Below are 23555 nucleotides of genomic sequence, written 5' to 3' on the forward strand. Positions count from 1 at the left end.
TGCAAATCTACTCACCCATCCTTCTACGCCCTCCTCCAGGTTATTTACAAAAATGACAAACAGCAGTGGCCCCAAAACAGATCCTTGTGGTACACCACTAGTAATTGGACTCCAGTCTGAACATTTCCCATCAACCACCACCCTTTGTCTTCTTCCAGCTAGCCAATTTCTGATCCAAACTGCTAAATGACCCTGAATCCCATGCCTCCGTATTTTCTGCAGTAGCCTACCATGGGGAACCTTATCAAATGCTTTACTGAAATCCATATTCACCACATCAACTGCTTTACCCTCATCCACCTGTTTGGTCACCTTCTCAAAGAACTCAATAAGGTTTGTGAGGCACGACCTACCCTTCACAAAACCGTGTTGACTATCTCTAATCAAATTATTCCTTTCCAGATGATTATACATCCTATCTCTTATAAACCTTTCGAACCTTTTCGAACAGAAGTAAGGCTCACTGGTCTATAGTTATCGGGGTTGTCTCTACTCCCCTTCTTGAACAAGGGGGACAACATTTGCTATCATCCAGTCTTATGGCACTATTCTTGTAGACAAAGATGACTTAAAGATCAAAGCCAAAGGCTCAGCAATCTCCTCCCTAGCTTCCCAGAGAATCCTAGGATAAATCCCATCCGGCCCAGAGGACTTATCTATTTTCACACTTTCCAGAATTGCTAACACCTCCTCCTTATGAACCTCAAGCCCTTCTAGTCTAGTAGCCTGAATCTCAGTATTCTCCTCGACAACATTATCTTTTTCCTGTGTGAAAACTGACAAAAAATATTCATTTAGCACCTCTCCTATCTCCTCGGACTCCAAGCACAACTTCCTGCTACTGTCCTTGACTGGCCCTACTCTTACCCTAGTCATTTGTTTATTCTTGACATATCTATAGAAAGCTTTAGGGATATCCTTGATCCTACCTGCCAAAGACTTCTCATGTCCCCCCCCTGGCTCTTCTTAGCTCTCTCTTTAGGTCCTTCCTAGCTAACTTGTATCTCTCAAGCGCCCTAACTGAACCTTCATGTCTCATCTTTACATAAGCCTCCTTCTTTCTCTTGACAAGTGTTTCGACTGCTTTAGTAAACCACGGTTCCCTTGCTCGACCACTTCCTCCCTGCCTGACAGGTACATACTTATCAAGGACACGCAGTAGCTGTTCCTTGAACAAGCTCCACATTTCCATTGCGCCCATCCCCTGCAGTTTTCCTCTCCATCCGATGCATCCTAAGTCTTGCCTCATCGCATCATAATTACCATGCGGAGATTCTGAACGTTGAACTGGGGCCCTGTCCTTTAGTGGCTATATTTGGGGTGTCTGGCTCTGTACGGGGCAGGTGCAGTTGTCCGGGCCTTCGCCTTGCTGGCTGCTTGGAGGTGAATCCTGACAAGTTGGAGCTTGGTGACCCCATCTACTGCTTCGGCGTGGCTGAGTGAATTAATGGAGTTTTTGCATCTCGAGAAGGTCAGGTACACAGTACCAGGGGTTCAATCTAAGGGTTCTACCAGGGGTGGCAACCATTCAGATTGTATTTCCAGGGATTGGTCACTGTTAGCTGTGAAAAGGGGGAAGGGAGGCAACGGGGGGGGGGGCTTACTGGTTTATTATTTTCGTTCTTTTGGGATTTTTTTGCTGTTGTTTGGATATTTTGTATTTTGTGTATTTTTTGGTATAAAAGACAAAGTTAAATAAAAATAAATATATTTTTAAAATTTACAAACCTAGTAACTGTACTTAATCGGGATCAATTGAAAGTTATTGGAAATGTGAGTAACTTTAATTTCACCTGTGTTGCTACCCCAGGTCAAGTGGGGTAGGAATTGACCGCCCACTCGTCCAGGGTGTTGTGACAGTTGTAATCCCCACAATTAGACCAGATTGCGTTCTCCCAGTGTGGGGGTTGTCGTGTGATTGGGCCTGGAGGGCTCCTGCGGCACTCTGGGTGGCCCGACATTGCCGGAGACATTCAGTTCTTATAAAGCCTGGCCTACTTTGTCTCACTCGACATGTTGCCTGATGGAATCACACCAGCTCCCGGATGCCAGGGAAGCAGGAATTCCCAGTTTAAGGAGTCTTCAGCTCTGGACTCACATCCAGCCCCCCTGACTTTGGGCGGTTTCACTCCAAGTGCCCCACCATTGCTTCTGCTGAAGGTGTGCTGGGAACCTGTCCAGAATGTTGAATGTTGGAAAGATACTCTTTAAACATCATAGACAAACCCTCAAATTATCCTCATCTCTTTCTGTTGTGCTGGTCCTGAGGAAAGAACAGGGAGGGTGGGACTGGCTGAGATTCTCTTATCGCGAGCCGGTGTGGACATGTTCGATCAAATGACCACCTTCTGTACTGTGATTCTGCTATCCACACAAGAACGTTTTCCAGAGGGTTGTGATCAGGAGTGGGAACCCTGCCAGATCTTTCATCCCCCTCGGACATTACAACTAATCTTACTGGCTGCTCAGCGCAGACTGGAACCCAATCAGGGATCTTCTTGATTCACGGTGCAAACTCACCTGCTGAAGAATCAGGATGCCCATGTGATTGTTATTTTCATCACAATTTCAACAAAAAAACTTTTTAAATGTTTGTACTCATCCCTCTCTCCAGTCACACCGTCTGGACCTATACAGACTTAATTACCTGCAAAGATTTGCATTCAAAGTATCGTCTTGCATCTTTTAGACTTTTGTCTATGAGTTTGTGGAACCCACCTCTTCACGCGCCTGAGGAAGGAGCTGCGCTCCGAAGGCTAGTGATTCAAAACAAACCTGGTGTTGTAAGACTTCGCACTTATTGTGAAAATCCTAGTAATGAAACGCTGTGTACTCTTAGTTCAATTCGAATGACTAGAGAATTATTTTCTCTTAGCACGGCCAAGGTTTTGAATTGTCAGGATTAGACTATAGCAGGTAGTAGACTATTTGTTAAATAAAATAAACATGTCCAATAATAATAATCTTTATTATTGTCGCAAGTAGGCTTACATTAACACTGCAATGAAGTTACTGTGAAAATCCCCTAGTCGCCACACTCCGGCACCTGTTTGGGTTCACAAAGGGAGAATTCAGAATGTCCAAATTACCGAACAACACGTCTTTCGGGACTTGTGGGAGGAAACCGGAGCACCCGGAGGAAACTCATGCAGGCACGGGGAGAATGTGCAGACTCGGCACAGACAGTGACCCAAGCGGGAAATCGAGCCTGGGGCCCTGGAGCTGAAGCAACAGTGCTAACCACTGTGCTACCGTACATAGATTACTTAAGATTATTGCAAATTTAAACATTTTAGCCCTCAGGATAATCATACAAAGAGACAATGCACCATAGTTCTGTGGCCTCACAGCCCTTTGAGTATAAAATATAAACGTTCTTCCTAATTTCCAAGCACCCTGCATTATAATATTGTCTGTGCATTTATTTCATTGTCAACACTGGAGTGCCTTATTCTGCTCATTAATATTTAGCTGACTTTTGCTGCTATTATTGCAATGACATCTTATGAAAATGTCAATGTACAGCACAATTTGAGTGCTGCAGTTTGATAAGCTGCTGCTGAATTTGGTTACATTCAAATACAAGTTTCAGATGCCAAATTCATTATATTTTCTACAGCTTTGCTTTTATTTATTCCACCTCCCACTCTCCTCCACCCCCGCTCGAACTCCCACTCGCCATCCTGGAAGATAATGGCAGAAGCTTCCTTGCTTATCTTCTCAGTGATCCCTAGGATGAGTGTGTGCATGGCAGAGATGCTGTATTTCCCACCACTTTTCTCTTGGGTAGCCCATCTCCAGGTGCGTGCGTGCCGAGATCTGAAGGGAATCTTGACCATTTGGATGGTCAGATCTCAATAGCCCAGGATGAGGTTATAACGCAAAGAGTTTGGGCACCCTACTTGATTCACTCGAGAAAAAATAATCTGAGCATTCTGTTCTTACTAATTGCTTCTATTAATGAACTCGTTACTATTATTAGTGTGAGTTTTAGGATTAAAACAAATTAAGGGGGATGTTTTTTAGATGTACTACTCAATCTCCCTTCGTAATACACAAAGGAAGTCGTGACTACGTGTATTTTTCAAGGTGAAGTGGAACGGTTGAGTCAGAGTACACAGGTAAGATGCAATCTCCATTTTAATGTCACATATTCAATCACACGTTTATATTTCCATTATAAATCCCTATATTTACATTTATGATCTAAGTACCCATGTCACCTTGTCACAGTGTAATCACATGAATGGCAGATGGAGTTTAATTTGGATAAATGTCAGGTGATGCATTTTGGTCGATCAAATCGGGGCAGGACCTACTCAGTTAATGGTAGGGAGTCGGAGAGAGTTACAGAACAAAGAGATCTAGGGGTACAGGCTCATAGCTCCCTGAAGGTGGAGTCGCAGGTGGACAGGATGGTGAAGAAAGCATTCAACATGCCAGGTTTTATTGGACAGAATATTGAATACAGGAGTTGGGACGTCTTGTTGAAATTGTACAAGACATTGGTAAGGCCACACATGGAATACTGTGTACAGTTCTGGTCACCCTATTATAGGAAGGATATTGTTAAACTAGAAAGAGTGCAGAAAAGATTTACTAGGATGTTACCGGGACTTGATGGTTTGAGTTATAAGGAGAGGCTGGATAGGCTGGGACTTCTCTCCTGGAGCGTAGGAGGATTAGGGGTGATCTTATACGGGTCTATAAAATAATGAGGGGCATAGATAAGTTAGATAGTCAACATCTTTTCCGAAAGGTAGAGGAGTCTAGAACTAGAGGGCAGAGGTTTAAGGTGAGAGGGGAGAGATACAAAAGAGACCAGAGGGGAAGTTTCTTCACACAGAGGGTAGTGAGCATCTGGAACGGGCTGACGGAGGCAGTGGTAGAGGCGGGTACGATTTTGTCATTTAAAAAGCAGTTAGACAGTTACATGGGCAGGGTGGGTATAGAGGGATATGGGCCAAATGTGGGCAAGTGGGACTAGCTTAGTGATACTGTACGGTATGGACTAGCTGGGCCGATGGGCCTGTTTACATGCTGTAAACATCTATGACATCTTCCCACCTGTAGTCGTGCTGTAGTGCCTCCTCTGGTGGGAGAATATAATTACAGCGTGACAAGTTTTTTTTCACTTGACCACCTTTAATTTTTCTCTTAAAAATCAAAACTACAGGTCCAGGAACCAAATTTTCAGATACACAGCATCAGCTTATAGCACTCACTGTTAAATGCAAGTTTAACCTAAAACGATAACCATAGTTATACCAGATAATATCTGAAGTTCCAATACATTTACAAACAGCGTAATAGCCAATAAAATAAGACAACAAGAGTTCCCAAGAGATAAAATCAGAGTGCAACATTTCAACTGAAACCTTGCTTGAGCAATTTCTTTTTAAAAAGATGATCAAGATGTTTTTTTTTCCAAAAAGGAAAAGGTTTTTTTTTTAAAATTCTTTCATCAGCAACGACCATATCAAACAAACTAGCTCACTAAAGAATCTTTCTGTGTAGCTGCCCTGTGCGTTCTGCTCACATTCTGCATGTGAAGTATAACCTCTGTGGAGTGAGCATGAGGTACATCTCTTCTCTGGAAATACACAAAGATGTACCTTCATCACTTACAAAAGGTTTGGCATACAAAAACACAAATAGTACCAATCTGTGTACAGGTCACAACCGACTGGACAATGACCAGATAGGTATTTTTTTGTAGATGTTTTTCACACGTCTCTATTCCCCACTTTTCTGTTCTTGAAGAGCCTCTTTACCACCTGTGACAGATTGTTCCAGTTCCTGCTCATCTTGCTCACATTTCTTTTTGGGTTCCTTTGCTTCCGAAGGCTCTTTCGATTCTGGACAATCATCATTCTCAGAGGGAAGAGAGGAGGCCTTTTTTTTCCCCTTTTTCCTCAATGTCATCTTTCGCCACTTCCTGCAGGTTGTATTTGTGGAAAAGTATGTAGTCCTGAACGACGCTCACACAGCAGACACCTTTGATTATTTCCACAATGATGGGATACTCAGGATGGTTAAGGTCCACTTTGTTTTCAGCATTCAAATTTATTACTACTCCTGCCAGAGCCTTGATGACATCATCTCTGCTCATGTGACTATTGTTCCTGACTTTATAAACAATCTGGAAAGAGGCCTTTTTTGGAACTTTAAACCAGGGTTCTAGGAAAGTCTCAAGATACTTTGGGATCTCCTCCATGAAAGCCTTGCATGACCCTGACACTGGCAACATTCGTAGTATAGCTCGGGTCTTCTTCTTCTTGGTTGCGTAGAGGTCCTTCAAAATGTGGTGTACTAATTTGTCTGGTTCAATGTTAAGAGTTCTGATGAAGACAACATTGTTGGCTCCACTGTCCAAAGCCTGGAATCGCGGAGATTATTCTGTGTTGATGCACGGATCTGCTTTACTTTTCTTCAAAGCAGCTTCAGCATCGTCATCTTCCTCATCCTCGCTATTAGATTCTTCTACAAACTTCTCTGGGCCATACAGTTGGTCCGCGTATTCGTTCAGCAGACTGTACGCCTCGGCCGTGCATTTCTTCTCATTCATGTTGCAGGTGATGAGCAGGCCTTGCATTCCCACCTCCAGCTCCCGGCTCCCGCGGGGCTTCTTGGCCGCATGGCTCAAGAACGAGCCCTTGTTCCTCCGCTTGGCTCTGGGCTCTGCTGCCATTGACTCACCGCCGCTTCAGCCCAAAACCACAGCGTGACAAGTTTACATACGTTCTTTCATTTTAAATGTAGACATAGGAATTTATATTTTATCATTTCCTACATTATAAAAGTGACTGGGCAGGATTCTCCAATCCTGCGCTGGGTCGGAGAATCGCCGGGGGGGAGGGCGCGAATCCAGCCACATCGCTCCGTTTCCGGGCCGCCGATTCTCCGGCGACTGGAGAATCGGCGCCAATCGCGCCAGCACGGTCACTGCGGCAGCAGTCAAGGGCCGTTGAATGCGCCCCCCGCGGCGATTCTCCGGCTCGACGGGCCGAGTGCCCGCCGAGTTCCGCCGAGTCAGGCAGAAGGCAGAGAGTGGGGATAAATGGGGTCTTTTTCAGGATGGCAGCCGGTGGCTAGTGTGTGCCTCAGGGGTCTGTGCTGGGACCACAACTTTTCACAATATACATTAATGATCTGGAAGAAGGAACTGAAGGCACGGTTGCTAAGTTTGCAGATGATACAAAGATCTGGAGAGGGACAGGTAGTATTGAGGAAGCAAGGGGGCTGCAGAAGGACTTGGACAGGCTAGGAGAGTGGGCAAAGAAGTGGCAAATGAAATACATTGTGGAAAAGTGTGAGGTTATGCACTTTGGAAGGAGGAATCTAGGCATAGACTATTTTCTAAATGCGGAAATGCTTCGGAAAGCAGAAGCACAAAGGGACTTGGGAGTCCTTGTTCACGATTCTCTTAAGGTTAATGTGGAGGTTCAGTCGGCAGTTAGGAAGGCAAATGCAATGTTAGCATTCATGTCAAGAGGGCTAGAATACAAGACCAGGGATGTACTTCTGAGGCTGCATAAGACTCTGGTCCGACCCCATTTGGAGTATTGGGAGCAGTTTTGGGTCCCGTATCTAAGGAAGGATGTGCTGGTCTTGGAGAAGTTCCAGAGGAGGTTCACAAGAATGATCCCTGGAATGAAGAGCTTGTCGTATGAGGAAGGGTTGAGGAGTCTGGGCCTGTACTCGTTGGAGTTTAGAAGGATGAGGGGGGGATCTTATTGAAACTTACAGGATACTGCGAGGCCTGGATAGAGTGGACGTGGAGAGGATGTTTCCACTTGTAGGAAAAACTAGAAGCAGAGGACACCATCTCAGACTAAAGGGCTGATCCTTTAAAACAGAGATGAGGAGGAATTTCTTCAGCCAGAGGGTGGTGAATTTGTGGAACTCTTTGCCGCAGAAGGCTGTGGAGGCCAAATCACTGAGTGTCTTTAAAACAGAGATAGATAGGTTCTTGATTAATAAGGGATCAGGGGTTATGGGGAGGAGGCAGGAGAATGGGGATGAGATAAATATCAGCCATGATTGAATGGTGGAGCAGACTCGATGGGCCGAGTGGCCTAATTCTGCTCCTATGTCTTTTGGTCTTATGGAGTCCCGCCGGCATTGTTCGCCTATGGTCCTACCCAGTGGGACCTCGGCTTTCTGGCTGCGGGGACCGTCCTGGTGGGAGGGGGGGGGGAGCTAGCTCCGGGGGGGGGCCTCCACGGTGGCCAGGCCCGTGATCGGGGGCTACCGATCGGTGGGCACGCTCATTCCGGGGGGGGGGGGGCCTATGTTCCCACGCGCCAGGCCCCTGTAGGGCTCCGCCATGTTGCCCGGGGGCTGGCGCGGAGATGGCCGTGGCGCGCATGCGCGGACCTGCGGCGGCCCTTGCTGCGCATGCACGGACCCGCTTTCGGCGCCGGAGCAGCGCACGGCACTCCGGCGCAGTTACAGCCCCCGAAGAAGGGGAATATGACTGGGCCTGGAGGCCCACTGATGCTGGCGTCGCTCACGCCAGTTTTGACGCCGGCATCAACACTTGGCCGGGATTTCGGAGAATCCGCCACTGTTTTCAGATCAAAAATTACTAATTAGGCTGAAAATCCATGTTTTTAGAAAAACATTCAGTCCTTATTTTTATAATTCCATTATAAATTCCTATGCCCATGTTTATGATGAAAGTCCCTATGTGCACCATGTAGTGGAATCCTCCCACCAGTAGTAGTGCTGTAATGCCCCTATTGGAGGGAGGATAAAATTGCAATGTAACAAGTTGCTGTCATAGTTTCTGTTGTAAATGTGGACACAGGAATTTACACTGGAACTACACACAGATGTAAAGTTTTAAAGTATATTATGGGTCGGCCTGTGAGTTCTGTGCCCTCTTGATTTGGGGTACATCTCACCTGAGCCTAGCTGACTCTCCAACCTTCAGGATAATTCTTATTTTGGGAAAGGCAGCAAGAAGAACCTGGTGATTGGTGGTGTGAAATTGGAAATACTCGGTCTGCAATGCTGCCTGAAGGTAGCAATAACCAGGATTATATCAATTCCTGCATATAAAAACATCAATTAAATCAGGCACAAACCACAACTTCCAGAGAAAATTGAATGATATTGTGAAAAATATAACTCATATTTTGTTAAATTTAACACCTTATTTTGCTCAGTGCTTCATATACTGTGTGTAGCGTAGAAGGAAGCCATTCAGCCCATTCAGTCTGCTCCGACCCTCTGAAAGGGCACCCTACCTAGGTCCATGCCCCCACCCTATCCCCACCTAATCCAAACATCCTTGGACACTAAGGTGTAATTTTGCACCTAACCCACTTAACCTGCTCATCTTTGGACTGTGGGAGGAAACCGGAGCACCCGGAGGAAACCCATGCAGACGCGGGGAGAACGTGCAGACTCCGCACAGACAGTCACCCAAGGCTGGAATCGAACCTGGGTCCCTGGCGTTGTGAGGCAGCAGTGCTGATACAGTGCCACCCCTGGTTCATCTATACAATAACATACAGAAGTGATTACGAAGCAATAAATATTAATTACATGGAAATTATAACATGGAGATAGACTATTCAGCCCAGTCAGTCTGTGTTGATGTTTATACTATACATGAGCAACAACTTGCAGTAACCAGCACCTTTAACATTGTCAAATGTCCTAAGATACTTCACACAAGCATTGTTAAACAAAGTCTTCCACCAAGCCATTTAAGGAGATATTAAAACAAGTGACCAAAAGCTTGGTTAACAAAGTCGGTTTTAAGCAGCATCTTAAGGGAGAAGCGACAGGCAGAGAGATTAAGGGATTGAATTCCAGAGTTTAGGGCCCAGGTAACCGAAAGCCCACCCACCAATGGCAGGATGATTAAATTTAGGGATGCTTAAGTGAGGAGGTTACAGAGACATGGAGGGGCGAGGCCAAGGGAGTGATATGAAACCAGGGATGAGGTTTTTAGAATTGAGCAAAGCTGGATGGGGAGCCATAGTGGGTCAGCGAGGATAGGCTGATGGGTAAATGGGAGTTGGTGTGAGTTACATGCACCGCTCTACCTTAATACAGTGTACCAGCTCTTGCCTCGATCCCTTTCCTCTCATTTTCTTCAAACACCTGCTTATGCTATTCTTAAATGTTGGCAGCATCTGCTCCAGGCACAGCCTCACAGTTCTTTGGGCAAAGACCTCGTAAACCGAGACATACTGTGCTTGGCTGTTTCTAAAGTCCCCATAGTGCATTTTGCCATTAGTGTGAATCAGCTCCTAATTCTTGATATAATAAATAAAGGAAAGAAGCAAACATGAGGGGCTGGTTTAGCTCACTGGGCTAAATGGCTGGCTTTGAAAGCAGACCAAGGCAGGCCAGCAGCACGGTTCAATTCCCGTACCAGCCTCCCCGAACAGGCGCTGGAATGTGGTGACTAGGGGCTTTTCACAGTAACTTCATTGAAGCCGACTTGTGACAATAAGTGATTTTCATTTCATTTTCATGGTTCACTTGTGTCTGATGGTGAACTTGAGTAATAGAAAGTTGAAACTAGCCATTATTAGTCATCGTACCTCTTGGAAGTAGCATTTAAATCCTGACAGCTTCATGGAAATCCCTAGGGAGCTTCATAATTATTATATTTTCCCTTTGCAGTGATTCAATGGGGGAGATTTCCAAGTAATTTCCAAGAAAACCATGACCTTTCATTTCAGATTAATGCTGAAAGCAACAATGGACCAGGCAGCCAATGGAGCAGGAAATGTAACCATTTAAGCTAATTAAGCGAGGAGGAGAGAAGTTTCAGAAATGCTGAAGTACAAGCCAAGGGAATACGAAGGAAAGAGGAGTGAGCTGGAGCAACAAGAGTGTGAGAGGTAAGAGAGAGACTGATTCTCACTCAGGACAAACTCCACAGACATCCTCAGATATATACAGTCTTGGGTGTGGTACACAGCCATTCAACTTCAAAAGTAGCCATTCAAAGTGTCAAAGTAAATATATATATTTTATATATAAAGGGAAGAAGGCCAGTCATTTCTGCTGGGATTTTCAGTGTTAATTACTTTTAATAATAATAACATAATAATCTTTATTGTCACAAGTAGGCTTACATTAACACCGCAATGAAGTTACTGTGAAAAGTCCCTAGTCGCCACATTCCGGCGCCTGTTCGGGTACACAGAGGGAGAATTCAGAATGTCCAATTCACCGAACAAGCACGTCTTTCAGGACTTGTGGGAGGAAACCGGAGCACCCGGAGGAAACCCACGCAGACATGGGGAGAACGTGCAGACTCCGCGCAGACAGTGACCCAAGCCGGGAATCAAACCCGGGACCCTGGAGCTGTGAAGCAACAATGCTAACCACTGTGCTAATTTTGCTATTTAATAGAATGAGTGCGTCGCTGGCTAGACCAACATTTATGACCCATCCCTAATTGCCGTTGAGAAGGTGGTGGTGAGCTTCCTTCTTGAACCGCTGCAGTCCATGTGGTGTAGGTACACCCACAGTGCTGTTAGGGAGGGAGTTCCAGGATTTTGATCCAGCGACAGTGAAGGAACGGCGATATATTTCCGAGTCAGGATGGTAGCTTGGAGAGGAACTTGCAGGTGGCGGTGTTCCCATGCCCTTGTCCTTGTAGGTGGTAGAGGTCGCAGATTTGGAAGGTGCTGTACAAAGGAACCGTAATCATTTGCTGCAGTGCATCTTGTAGATAGTACACACTTCTGCCACTGTGCATTGGTGGTGGAGGGATTGGATGTTGGTGGTGATGCTAATCAGGCGGGGCTGCTTTGTCCTGGATGGTGTTGAGCTTCTTGAGTGTTGTTGGGGCTGCACTCATCCAGGCAAGTGGAGAGTATTCCATTACACTCCTGACTTGTGCCTTTGAGGTAACTCTCCACAGTTTAGGGGAGTCAGGAGGCGATTATTCTCTGCAGATTTCTCAGCTTCTGACCTGCTCTGGTAGCCATAGTATTAATATATGGAGCGCACTAGAATGATTGGGAGCAGGTTGATTTGATCTTAGTTTCAGACTAGTTCGGCACAACATCGTGGGTTGTGCTGCTGTACAGCTCTATGTTCTATGGCTAGTCCAGTTCAGTTTCTGATCAATGGTAACCCTGAAGATGTTGATTGTGGGGGATTCAGCCATGGTAATGTTTAGGGGAGATGATTAGGTCCTCTCTTGTTGGAGATAGTTATTGCTTGGCATTTGCGTGATGCAAATCTCACTTCTCCTCAGGAGCCAGGAATTTATAAGCGATTATATAAGCAAGTTACTGCAGATGCTGGAATCTGAAACAAAAACAGAAACTCCTGGACAATCTCAGCAGGTCTGACAGCGTCTGTGGAGAGAGAAGGGAGCTAACATTTCGAGTCTGGATGACTCTTTGCAAAGCTGGAGAGAGCTGGAAATGGGGTCAGATTTACACTGTTGCAGTCGGGGGGGAGCTACGTGGAGTAGTGGGGCTGGATAGAGCTCCAGTGATAGCTAGAGATTCACAAAAATGTTGTGGACATAAAGACAAAGGTTATGTAAATGGGTGTGATTAACTTTAAGAAAGGTGCTGATAGTGACACATAAAGACTCATTAGTGTCTTTAAGACACACGTAAGTATCCAAAGTGTTCAAGACTTTATAAATTATTGTCAATCGTTGCCACTTGTGGTGCTCCAGAACGATACTCCGACTCAACAATGTAATCTTGCGAGGGAAAAGTTATGATAAATGTCCCAAAGGCCAAATGTAATCACATGAAATACTAAAATATCTTTATATCCCAATATTCATCTCAGCTCACCATTTTATGTAGATTGATAGATTATTGGATACTAAGGGATTGAAGGGATATGGAGATTGTGTGCGAGGATGTAGCTTATTGAATGACAGAGCAGACTTGAAGGGCTCAATGGCCTATTCTTGTTCCTATTTCTTATATTCTCATTCCTGGAGCCACCAGGTTTATTATTCCCTGTAGAGCACCTTGTTTCCTCGGCTTGTATTCATCCTTACAGAAATTCTGATCCAATTGAATAATGAGTAAAACCCATTTTTGGTGTTTTTTTTGATGGATTAGCATTAGACAGGAAATCAGAGATGTGTGTGATAAAGGAACTTCTGTGATTATGGGTGACTTTAATCTGCATATAGATTGGGTGAGTCAAATTAGTCACCGTGCAATCGAGGAGGAATTTCTGGTGTGTGTATTTGGGATGCTTTTCTGGACCAATACGTTGAGGAACTAACAAGGGAACAGGCCATCCTGGACTGGGTGTTGTGCGATGAGAAAGGATTAGTTGGCAATCCAGTTGTGAGAGAGCCCTTGGGGATGAGTGACCATAATATGATAGAATTCTTTATCAAGTGAATAGTGAGGTAGTTGATTCTGAGACCAGGGTCCTGAACCTCAATAAAGGTAACCTTGATGGTATGAGGCATGAGCTGGCTACGACAGACTGGGGAACATTACTGAAAGGAAGGACAGCGGACAGGCAATGGCAGGTATTCAAGGAATGAATAGGTGAACTCCAAAAGTTGTTTATCCCTATTTGGTGCAAGAGTAGAGAAGAAACTGTGGCCAAACCCTGGCTTACCAGGGAAATTAGAGAAAGTATTAGATTCAAAGAAGAGGCAAACAAATTAGCAAGAAAAAGCAATAGACCTGAGGATTGGGAACAGTTTAAATTCAGCAAAGGCAGACCAAGGGATTGAATAAGAAGAGGAATGTACAATTTGAAAGTAAACTAGTGGGGACATAAAACTGACTGTAAACATTTCTGTAGATATGTAAAGAGAAAAAGATTGATAAAAACTAATGTAGCCCATTTACAGTCAGAAATGGTGGAATTCATAACAGGGAACAAAGAAATGGCTGAGGAACTAAATTCACACTTTGCTTCTGTCTCCACAAAGGAAGACATGAATAATGTACCGGAGGTTCTGAGAATCACAAGGTTTAGTGAGGAGCTGAAGGAAATTTGTATTAATAAAGAAATGGTTTGGGAGAAATTACTGGGATTAAAGGCGGACAATTCTCCAGGGCCTGACAATCTTTATCCCAGAGTATTTCAGGAAGTGGCTCCAGAAATTGTAGATCCATTGGTGGTCATTTTCCAAAATTCTTTGGACTCTGGAATGGTTCCTACAGATTGGGGGGTAGAGAATGTGACCCCGCTATTCAAAAAGGGAGGTAGAGAGAAAACGGGGAACTATAGACCAGTGAGCCTAACATCGGTAGTGGGGAAGTTGCTGGAGTCTATAATCAAGGATTTCATAGCACAGCATTTGGAAAGCAGTAATCAGACAAAGTCAGCAATGATTACGAAAGGAAAATCATGCTTGACAAATCTAGAACAAAGAACATTACAAAGAACAAACAAAGAACAAAGAAAAGTACAGCACAACAACAGGCCCCTCGGCCCTCCAAGCCCGTGCCGACCATGCTGCCCGACTAAACTACAATCTTCTACACTTCCTGGGTCCATATCCCTCTATTCCCATCCTATTCATGTATTTGTCAAGATGCCCCTTAAACGTCACTATTGTCCCTGCTTCCACCACCTCCTCCGGTAGCGAGTTCCAGGCACCCACTACCCTCTGTGTAAAAAACTTGCCTCGTACATCTCCTCTAAACCTTGCCCCTCGCACCTTAAACCTATGCACCCTAGTAATTGAGCCCTCTACCCTGGGGAAAAGTCTCTGACTATCCACTCTGTCTATGCCCCTCATAATTTTGTAGACCTCTATCAGGTCGCCCCTCAACCTCCTTCGTTCCAGTGAGAACAAACCAAGTTTATTCAACCTCTCCTCATAGCTAATGCCCTCCATACCAGGCAACATCCTGGTAAATCTCTTCTGCACCCTCTCTAAAGCCTCCACATCCTTCTGGTAGTGTGGCGACCAGAAGTGAACACTATACTCCAAGTGTGGCCTAACTAAGGTTCTATAGGACTTCCGGTTGCGGCGATGCGGAGCTAAGCCGCATGTTTCGGCAGCTCCCGCGACAACGGACTTTCGGGCTCTCCAGAGGAGCCCCAACGGAGCTTTTTTTTAATTAATCCCGTGTGGGAAGGTGCAGTGAGGTCCCCCCTCACAATATATGGCAGAGATCAGCGGTGGAACGAAGAGGAAAGAGGCCCTGGAGCAGAGACCAAAACGAGGGGAAAAAGGCAAGATGGCGGAGGGCGGAGAGCGAGCAGCGTGGGGGCCAGACCAGCAGGAGTTACTCAAGCGATGTGTGGAGGAGCTGAAAAAGGAGGTGCTGGCGCCAATGCTGTTGGCGATCGAGGGGCTGAAGGAGACCCAGAAGACCCAGGCGGTGGAGCTTGGTGAGGTGAATGATAAAGTGAATACCGACGAGATCCTGGGCCTGGCGGTAAAAATGGAGGCGCACGAGGCGGTGCACAGGAGGTGGGCCGAGAGAACTGAGGTCCGGGAGAACAGGTCGAGGAGGAAGAACCTCCGGATTCTGGGTCTTCCCGAAGGAGCGGAGGGAGCTGATGCCGGGGCGTATGTGAGTACGATGCTCCAGTCGCTGATGGGTGCGGAGGCCTCTCCGACCCCCTGGGGCTGGAAGGGGCTCACCGGGTCCTGGCGAGGAGACCCAAGGCTGATGAGCTGCCAAGGGCGATAGTGGCAAGGTTCCATCGCTTCGCGGACAAAGAAAGTGTGCTGAGATGGGCCAAGAAGGTGCGGAGCAGTAGATGGGAGAACGCGGTGATCCGAGTATACCAGGATTGGAGCGCGGAGGTGGCAAAGAGAAGAGCTGGCTTTAACCGGGCCAAAGCGGTGCTGCATAAAAAAAGAGTCAGGTTCGGCATGCTGCAGCCTGCGCGACTGTGGGTCACTTATCAGGACAGACACCATTATTTTGAAACGCCAGAAGAGGCTTGGACCTTTATTCAGACGGAAAAACTGGACTCGAACTGAGGGGATGTGGTTGTATATGGGGTTGTCAATATGGGTAAAGAATATTTCATGGGGGGGGGGATGATGGATGGGGATGTGGGTAGAGTTCTGGTTAAAATTCCTAAAATTTCCTTTTTTCTTTTCTGTCGACAAAATGATGATGATGGGGAATGTGGGCGTCGGTGCTGGAGGGAGGTGAGACTTGGGGATGAGGGAACTGGGATAATAGCCGCAACAGGAGCTGCGCCACAGGGGGCGGGGCTGGTTCAGGAAAGTGCGGGCTTTTTCCCACGCCAAAAGGGGGGGGGGAACAGAGGAAGGTAAGGAGGAGGAGAGACTCCCACACGGGGGAGATCAACGGGAAGGCGGGGGAAGCCGGGGTCAGCAGAAGTCAGCTGACTCACGGAAGTAATATGGGGGGAGCAAAAGAGCTAGATGTAGATCTAGCTGGGGGGGGGGGGGATTCTAAGGTTGCTGCTGCACTGTCTGAGGGGGAACTGAAAATGGAAGAGGTGGACAGGGTGGGGCTTCCCCGCCTGGCGGACTGGAGGGTGCGGGAGGCACGAGCACGGGACTGTCCTAAGACAGGAGGTGGCAAGTCGGCGGGGGGGGTAGGTAACCCCCCAATCTGGCTGATCACGTGAAATGTGAGAGGCCTAAATGGGCCGGTTAAGAGGGCCCGAGTGTTCGCGCACCTAAAGGGACTGAAGGCAGATGTGGCCATGCTTCAGGAGACACATCTGAAGGTGGCAGATCAGGTCAGGTTAAGGAAGGGATGGGTGGGACAGGTGTTCCATTCGGGGCTGGATGCGAAGAATAGATGGGTGGCAATACTGGTGGGAAAGCGGGTGTCGTTTGAGGCCAAGAACATAGTAGCGGACAAGGGATGCCGATACGTGATGGTGAGTGGTAGGTTGCAGGGGACGGAGGTGGTGCTGGTGAATGTATATGCCCCAAACTGGGACGATGCTGGATTCATGAAACGGATGTTGGGGCATATTCTGGACCTGGAGGTAGGGAATTTGATAATGGGTGGGGATTTTAACACGGTGCTGGACCCAGCATTAGATCGTTCCAGATCTAGGACGGGGAGGAGGCCGGCTGCGGCCAAGGTGCTTCGGAGGTTTATGGATCAGATGGGGGGAGTAGATCCATGGAGATTTGCCAGACCTTTGGCCAGAGAATTTTCTTTTTTCTTCCACGTACATAAGGCCTACTCCCGGATAGATTTTTTTGTTTTGGGCAGGGCACTGATCCCGAAAGTAGAGGAAACGGAGTATTCGGCCATAGCCATTTCAGACCATGCCCCGCACTGGGTGGAGCTGGAGCTGGGGGAGGAGAGGGACCAACACCCGTTGTGGAGGTTGGATGTGGGACTGCTGGCAGACGAGGAAGTGTGCGGGAGTGTATTGAAAGGTATCTGGAGGCTAACGACAACGGGGAGGTGCAGGTGGGAGTAGTATGGGAGGCGCTGAAGGTGGTGATCAGGGGAGAGTTCATCTCCATCAGGGCTCACAGGGTGAAGAGAGAGGGAAGGGAAAGGGAGAGGTTAGTGGGGGAGATTTTAAGGGTGGACAGGAGCTATGCAGAGGCTCCTGATGAGGGACTACTCAGGGAGAGACGAAGTCTCCAGATGGAGTTCGACCTGTTGACCACAGGGAAGGCAGAGGCACAGTGGAGGGAGGCACAGGGGGCGATATATGAATATGGGGAGAAGGCGAGTCGGATGCTGGCACATCAGCTCCGTAAGAGGATGGCAGCGAGGGAAATAGGTGCAGGGAAAGTGAATGAGGCTTTTAAGGCCTTTTACGAGGAACTGTATAGGTCCCAGCCCCCAGGGGGAAAAGAGGGGATGCGGCGATTCTTGGATCAGTTGAGGTTCCCAAGGGTGGAGGTGCAGGAGGTGGCTGGTTTGGGGGCACCAATTGGAGTGGAGGAGCTGGTTAAAGGACTGGGGAGCATGCAGGCAGGGAAGGCCCCGGGGCCGGATGGGTTCCCGGTGGAGTTCTACAGGAAGTAAGTAGACCTGTTAGCCCCGTTGCTGGTAAGGACCTTCAAAGAATCAAGGGAGGGGGGGACCCTGCCCCCAACAATGTCGGAGGCGACGATCTCTTTGATCTTGAAGCGTGATAAGGACCCACTGCAATGTGGGTCGTATAGACCGATCTCGCTCCTTAATGTAGATGCTAAGTTGCTGGCAAAAATGTTGGCCATGAGGATTGAGGACTGTGTCCCGGGGGTGATTCACGAGGACCAGGCGGGATTCGTAAAGGGTCGGCAGTTAAATACTAATGTGCGAAGACTCCTAAATGTGATAATGATGCCATCGGTGGAGGAAGAAGCGGAGATAGTGACAGCCATGGACGCGGAGAAGGCCTTTGATCGGGTAGAGTGGGAGTATCTCTGGGAAGTGTTGAGGAGGTTTGGGTTCGGGGGAGGGTTTATTAGTTGGGTTAAGCTCCTGTATAAAGCCCCGGTGGCGAGTGTGGTCACGAACCGACGGAGGTCGGAGTATTTCCGGCTGTACCGAGGGACGAGGCAGGGGTGCCCCCTGTCCCCTCTGCTGTTTGCATTGGCAATTGAACCTTTGGCCATGGCGTTAATGGAGTCGGGGAAATGGAAGGGGGTGGTTCGAGGGGGAGAAGAACATCGAGTGTCGCTGTACGCAGACGACCTGTTGCTGTATGTGACGGATCCAGTGGATGGGATGGTTGAGGTAATGCAGATCCTACGGGGGTTTGGAGACTTTTCGGGCTATAAGCTCAATGTGGGAAAGAGTGAGCTCTTTGTGATCCATCCGGGGGACCAGGGAAGAGGGATAGACGACCTACCGTTGAGGAGGGCGGAAAGGAGCTTTCAATACTTGGGGATTCGGGTAGCTAGGAGCTGGGGGGCACTGCACAAACTTAATTTGACGCGGTTGGTGGAACAGATGGAGGAGGATTTTAAAAGGTGGGACATGTTGCCAGTCTCGCTGGCAGGTAGGGTACAGTTGGTTAAAATGGTGGTCCTCCCGAGATTTCTTTTTGTATTCCAATGCCTCCCAACTGTGATCACTAAGGCCTTTTTTAAGAGGGTAAGCAGGAGCATTACGGGATTTGTGTGGGCGAGTAAGATCCCGCGGGTAAGGAGGGGGTTCTTGGAGCGTAGCAGAGATAGAGGAGGGTTGGCGTTGCCGAATTTGGGTGGTTATTATTGGGCAGCCAACGTGGCAATGATCCGTAAGTGGGTGATGGAGGGAAGGGGGCGGCGTGGAAGAGGTTGGAGATGGCATCCTGCAAAGGAACGAGCCTGGGGGCGCTGGTGACGGCACCGCTGCCGCTCTCGCCGACAAGGTACACCACGAGCCCGGTGGTGGCGGCAACGCTAAAGATCTGGGGGCAGTGGAAACGGCACAGGGGTGCGACGGGAGCCTCGGTGTGGTCCCCGATCAGAGACAACCATCGGTTTGTCCCAGGAAGGATGGACCGGGGATTTCAGAGCTGGCATCGGGCAGGGATTAGAAGAATGGGGGACCTGTTCATTGACGGGACGTTTGCGAGCTTAGGGGCGCTGGAGGAGAAGTTTGGGCTACCCCTGGGAAACGCTTTCAGGTACATGCAAGTGAGGGCGTTTGTGAGGCGGCAGGTGAGGGAATTCCCGCTGCTCCCGGCACAGGGGATTCAAGATAGGGTGATTTCGGACGTATGGGTCGGGGAGGGCAAGGTGTCGCCAATGTACCAGGAGATGAAAGAAGAGGGGGAGGCTTTGGTAGAGGAGCTGAAGGGTAAATGGGAGGAGTTGGGGGAGGAGATTGAGGAGGGGCTATGGGCTGACGCCCTAAGTAGGGTTAATTCCTCTTCCTCGTGTGCCAGGCTTAGCCTGATACAATTTCATAGATTATCATAGAATTTACAGTGCAGAAGGAGACCACTCGGCCCATCGTGTCTGCACCGACTCTTGGAAAGAGCACCCTACTCAAGGTCAACACCTCCACCCCATCCCCATAACCCAGCAACCCCACCTTTGTCCTAGATTAATCATAGATTATCATTGAATTTACAGTGCAGAAGGAGACCATTCAGCCCACTGAGTCTGCACCGGCTCTTGGAAAGAGCACCCTACCCAAAGTCAACACCTCCACCCAACACTAAGGGCAATTTTGGACACTAAGGGCAATTTATCATGGCCAATCCACCTAACCTGCACATCTTTGGACTGTGGGAGGAAACCGGAGCACCCGGAGGAAACCCACGCAGACACGGGGAGAACGTGCAGACTCCGCACAGACAGTGACCCAAGCCGGAATCGAACCTGGGACCCTGGAGCTGTGAAGCAATTGTGAAGCTATCCACAATGCTACCGTGGTTCACAGAGTGGGGTTCACAGGTGGTTCATAGAGCGCATATGACGGGGGCGAGGCTGAGTTGGTTCTTTGGGGTGGAGGACAGATGTGGGAGGTGCTCAGGAAGTCCGGCGAACCATGTCCATATGTTTTGGTCATGCCCGGCATTGGAGGGGTTCTGGAGGGGAGTGGCGGGAGCAATATCTAAGGTGGTGAAAGTCCGGGTCAAGCCAAGCTGGGGGCTAGCACTATTTGGAGTAGTGGACGAGCCGGGAGTGCAGGAGGCGAAAGAGGCCGTCATTCTGGCCTTTGCGTCCCTAGTAGCCCGGCGAAGGATCTTGCTAATGTGGAAGGAGGCGAAGCCCCCCAGCCTGGAGGCCTGGATAAATGAGTTACACAGCCTGGGTTTATCAAGTTGGAAAGGATAAAGTTTGCCTTGAGAGGGTCTGCGCAGGGGTTCTATAGGCGGTGGCAACCGTTCCTAGACCATCTCGCGGAGCGTTAGATGAAGGTCGGACAGCAGCAACAGCAACCCTGGGGGGGAGGGGGGACATGGTTCGTGTGGGGGGGGGGGTTCTTTGTGGGGCATTTGAGCAAGAAAACACATGAATGATCCGGAAACTGACATGTACGGGAAGTGGGCAGCACGGTAGCGCAAGTGATTATCACTGTGGCTTCACAGCGCCAGGGTCCCAGGTTCGATTCCCTGCTGGGTCACTGTCTGTGCGGAGTCTGCACGTTCTCCCCGTGTCTGCGTGGGTTTCCTCCGGGTGCTCCGGTTTCCTCCCACAGTCCAAAGACGTGCAGGTTAGGTGGATTGGCTATGCTAAATTGCCCTTTGTGTCCAAAAAAGGTTAGGAGGGATTATTGGGTTACTGGGATAGGGTGGAAGTGAGGGCTTAAATGGGTCGGTGCAGACTCGATGGGCCAAATGGCCTCCTTCTGCACTGTATGGTCTATGATACAATGTACCAAGTTCTGTATTTTATTGACTTGCCACGTTCATGTCTTACCACGCGAGTTCTTTTTCTTTTCTTTGTTACGGGGGGGGTTTGTTTGTAAGGTGGAAAATATTGTTATTGAAAATGAAGGCAAGCATGCCGTATGCCTACTTGACTACCTTCTCCACCTGTGTTGCCCCTTTCAGTGACCTGTGGGCCTGTAGACCTGTACACCTAGATCTCTCTGACTGTCAATACTCTTGAGGGTTCTACCATTCACTGTATATTCCCTACCTGCATTAGACCTTCCAAAATGCATTACCTCACATTTGTCCGGATTAAACTCCATCTTCCATCTCTCCGCCCAAGTCTCCAGACAATCTAAATCCTGCTGTATCCTCCGACAGTCCTCATCGCTATCCGCAATTCCACCAACCTTTGTGTCGTCTGCAAACTTACTAATCAGACCAGTTACATTTTCCTCCAAATCATTTATATATACTACAAAGAGCAAAGGTCCCAGCACTGATCCCTGCGCAACACCACTGGTCACAGCCCTCCAATCAGAAAAGCATCCTTCCATTGTTACTCTCTGCCTTCTATGACCTAGCCAGTTCTGTATCCACCTTGCCAGCTCACCTCTGATCCCGTATGACTTCACCTTTTGTACCAGTCTGCCATGAGGGACCTTGTCAAAGGCCTTACTGAAGTCCATGTAGACAACATCCACTGCCCTACCTGCATCAATCATCTTTGTGACCGCCTCGAAAAACTCTACCAAGTTAGTGAGACATGACCCCCCCTTCACAAAACTGTGCTGCCTCTTGCTAATACGTCCATTTGCTTCCAAATGGGAGTAGATCCTGTCTCGAAGAATTCTCTCCAGTAATTTCCCTACCACTGACGTAAGGCTCACCAGCCTGTAGTTCCCTGGATTATCCTTGCTACCCTTCTTAAACAAAGGAACAACATCGGCTATTCTCCAGTCCTCCGGGACATCACCTAAAGACAGTGAGGATCCAAAGATTTCTGTCAAGAACTCAGCAATTTCCGCTCTTGCCTCCTTCAATATTCTGGGGTAGATCCCATCAGGCCCTGGGGACTTATCCACTTAATATTTTTCAAGACGCCCAACACCTCGTCTTTTTGGATCTCAATGTGACCCAGGCTATCTACACACCCTTCTCCAGACTCAACATCCACCAATTCCTTCTCTTTGGTGAATACTGATGTAAAGTATTCATTTAGTACCTTGCCCATTTCCTCTGGCTCCACATATAGATTCCCTCCCCTGTCCTTCAGTGGGCCAACCCTTTCCCTATCTACCCTCTTGCTTTTTATGTACATGTAAAAAGCCTTGGGATTTTCCTTAACCCTATTTGCCAATGACTTTTCATGGCCCCTTCTAGCCCTCCTGACTCCTTGCTTAAGTTCCTTCCTACTTTCCTTATATTCTACACAGGCTTCGTCTGTTCCCAGCCTTCTAGCCCTGACAAATGCCTCCTTTTTCTTTTTGGCGAGGCCTACAATATCCCTCGTTATCCAAGGATTGCAAAACTTGCCGTATTTATCCTTCTTCCTCACAGGAACATGCCGGTCCTGAATTCCTTTCAACTGCCATTTAAAAGCCTCCCACATGTCAGATGTTGATTTACCCTCAAACATCCACCCCCAATCTATGTTCTTCAGTTCCCGCCTAATATTGTTAGAATGAGCCTTCCCCCAATTTAGCACATTCACCCCAGGACCACTCTTATCCTTGTCCACCAGCACTTTAAAACTTACTGAATTGTGGTCACTGTTCCCGAAATGCTCCCCTACTGAAACATCTACCACCTGGCCGGGCTCATTCCCCAATACCAGGTCCAGTACCGCCCCTTCCCTAGTTGGACTATTTACATATTGTTTTCAGAAGCCCTCATGAATGCTCCTTACAAACTCTGCCCCGTCCAAGTCCCTAGCACTAAGTGAGTCCCAGTCAATATTGGGGAAGTTAAAGTCTCCCATCACAACAACCCTGTTGCTTTTACTCCTTTCAAAAATCTGTCTACCTATCTGCTCCTCTATCTCCCGCTGGCTGTTGGGAGGCCTATAGTAAACCCCCAACATTGTGACTGCACCCTTCTTATTCCTGATCTCTACCCATACAGCCACACTGCCCTCTGAGGTGTCCTCCCGCAGTACAGCTGTGATATTCTCCCTAACCAGTAGTGCAACTCCTCCACCCCTTTTACATCCCCCTTTATCCCGCCTGAAACACCTAAATCATGGAATATTTAGCTGCCAATCCTGTCCTTCCGGAAGCGGGAGAGAAAGAGGGAGCCGGAGTGCAGCTTGGGATTCAGGAGAAGCGGCCTTCAGACTTTCGGAGGGAGCAGTGGCCAGG

At 48.0% G+C, this 23555-nt stretch overlaps 1 protein-coding gene and 1 pseudogene across 2 annotated transcripts in view; both read right to left on the reverse strand.

Annotated features, from left to right (window-relative positions):
* Positions 1-23555, reverse strand: part of tipin (timeless interacting protein) — an 89780-nt gene that overhangs the window by 42929 nt on the left and 23296 nt on the right. The gene's annotated exons all lie outside the window — the stretch shown is intronic.
* LOC140387369 (THUMP domain-containing protein 1 pseudogene) lies at positions 5125-8192 on the reverse strand (annotated as a pseudogene).

Source organism: Scyliorhinus torazame, chromosome 12 (assembly GCF_047496885.1).
Source record: "Scyliorhinus torazame isolate Kashiwa2021f chromosome 12, sScyTor2.1, whole genome shotgun sequence".
Classification (NCBI taxonomy): domain Eukaryota; kingdom Metazoa; phylum Chordata; class Chondrichthyes; order Carcharhiniformes; family Scyliorhinidae; genus Scyliorhinus; species Scyliorhinus torazame.